The sequence below is a fragment of the Triticum dicoccoides genome, unplaced genomic scaffold, assembly GCF_002162155.2.
Source record: "Triticum dicoccoides isolate Atlit2015 ecotype Zavitan unplaced genomic scaffold, WEW_v2.0 scaffold173133, whole genome shotgun sequence".
NCBI classification, from domain to species: domain Eukaryota; kingdom Viridiplantae; phylum Streptophyta; class Magnoliopsida; order Poales; family Poaceae; genus Triticum; species Triticum dicoccoides.
The window spans coordinates 1-2,622 of NW_021222417.1; the positions used below are offsets into that span (position 1 = coordinate 1).

The 2,622-nt window shown below is 45.1% G+C and overlaps 1 pseudogene; it reads left to right on the plus strand.

Moving 5' to 3' along the window:
- Positions 1 to 1,981: 1,981 nt before the first annotated feature.
- LOC119344549 lies at positions 1,982 to 2,120 on the plus strand (annotated as a pseudogene).
- Positions 2,121 to 2,622: the final 502 nt, after the last annotated feature.

Here is a 2,622-nt window from a genome sequence, read left to right on the forward strand (position 1 = left end):
AACTGGAGATCAAACGAAAAAAGCAAGGAAAAGGAAAATCATATTACCCTCCAAGCCAGTCAGGTTCCATGCCGCCCGATAACAAATGTTCCGCGGCGCACGGCGTGCAGGCAATCAGCGGTGCAAGACGTCTACCCAGCGGCGCGCGTTGTACAAGCGATCAGCGGCCCAAGATGTCGAGAAGAATCGTTTGAGTGCGACGTCCAGGCAGTCGGTGGTATGGCAGTTAGATATACTAGCAAAAAAGCACGTGCGTTGCAACGGGAGAAAAAACACCACACTTTCTTAATTTACAAAAAATGTTCTATGATCTGAGAATTTGTAGCTATTTCTTAAATACATGAAGAGTTAAAAAAGTTGTTAAAAAGATACAGGGTTTTTTAATCATTAAAATAGTTTTTTTGTCTGAAAAAGAACATTTTTTTTATGGTCTCATGTTGACGCAGGTACTTGCGCCCCTATTTCATCACTATTTTTTGCCATACATGTCATAGGTATTGGTCCCTTTCATCACTATTTATTTCTGATCAAACTTGTCTTTTATTTTATTTTTTTGCCATGTATGTCTCCTTTTTACTTTTTTCATGCATGTCCTCTCTTTTCTTCTTCTTATATATAGGAGAATAGCGCAACATCTCATATTTATCGGATCTCCTCTGCATTTTCTTTTTTATTTATTTTATAGCGGACATCCAATCTTTGTTTGGTCCTTTTATTTCTTGTCATGCATGTCCTTATTTATTGGTGTGTCTAACAAATTTATCTTCAATTTGATGTCCAATCCTGATTTTGCTGAGGTGTTTATCCCAAATCTGAATCAGTACCGGTATGAGAAAAAGACGGATAATGCATTGTTGATTAACATTGCAGCCTGGATAATATATTTTTAATTGTTAACAAGTAAAATAACATCATATTTAGATTGTACATATTTTTCTAATCAAATTTCATATATGATATGTTAAATTTGAAGTTATGATTTAAAAGATATGAGTATTTAAAAAAACATTTGATATGTACTGCGGGTTTAATATTAGAAACATCAAGAGTTTTTCTACAAAATAGCATGACGGATTAAAAATATCTATTTTTTTTATTATTAGGTATAGATTATCGGCAGACAGCGCGCGCTCTGCGGTTCAAGTGATGTTTCGTTGCCAGATACCATGTACGTGTAGATAGCCACAGGGGTAAGCTAGTCTTTTCACTAGCCTGTTAATGTGAAAAAGATTAAAACGGGGCTATGTTAAATGATAGGCTTGTTTTAGGTTGTAACGTGACACGTATGTCATTGTGTATTACATGTGTATTGTGTTGTATTTAGGCAGGTTGTTAGACTCTTGTATAGCCTTGGAGTATGGATCAAGTCTATTAACAACCTAGCCGCACCATGTAATCTGTTTGCCTATTTAACACGTAGGCGTCCCTGCAGTAATGCATATACGCTTCCACATCTTAGTTCTTTCATGGTATCAGAGCCATCCTCGAGCACATCCATGGCAGCGTCTTCAAGCTCCTTCCCATCCTCGCCATTCGTGCACGCTGCCACCGAGAAGCTCACGAAGGGCAACCAAGCTCTGTGGCGGGCGACGGTGCTTCGGCCATCCGGGGAGCACAGATGGCCAAGTACCTCGATGTCGAGTAGCCACCACCTCCCATGCAGATCGATGTGACCTCGTCTGATGGCAAGACGACGACAAAGGCGCCGAACCCTGATTTCCAAACCTGGTATGCACAAGATCAACAAGTCTTCTCCTATCTCCTGACGACCCTTCCTCGTGAGATAGCCATCCAGGTCGCTTCGTGTCACACCTCGGCTGAGCTCTGGAACACGGTGGAAGGGATGCTTGCATCTCACACCCGTTCCTAGACCACCAATGTCCGGATCGCCCTCGCCAACTTGCAGAAGGGCAACTCTTCCATCACCGACTACGTCGGGAAGATCAAGTCCCTCTGTGACGAACTAATCGCCGCAGGGAAGAGGATGGATGACGACGACATCGTCTCTCACATACTGGCCGGGCTAGATGAAGACTTCGACCCGGTGGTGTCTGCCATGTGTTCCCGGGTGGAGCCGGTGACCGTGGCCGAGTTGTTTTCACAGTTGCTAAGCTTCGAAACGAGGCTCAATCTTCGTGACGGAGGATCGCAGTCCTCTACCAACGCCGCTACTTGAGGCCGTACAAACAACGGCGGCGGTGGTGATCGCGGCCGCAGACAAGGCGGCAATTGTGGTGACCGCGGCGGGCACGGCGGCTACTCCCAACCTGGAGGTCACGGCGGCGGACACGGCGGCAACAACGGCGATGGAGGAGGCAACTACAACAACAATCATGCCTCTGTCCCTAGGGTCCAATGCCATATCTGTGGCAAGATGGGCCATCCAGCTTGGAAGTGCTGGAAGCGCTATGACGAATCCTACCAAGGTGTGAAGGAGAAGTCGGCCAACCTTGCTGCACCGCAGTATGGGGTGGACACGAACTGGTACCTGGATAGTGGTGTCACTGATCACATCACAGGAAATCTGGAAAAGCTGACCGTGCGTGATCACTACACTGGAAACGAGCAGATTCATAGTGCTAGTGGATCAGGTATGGTTATAAAACACATTGGTCATTCGGC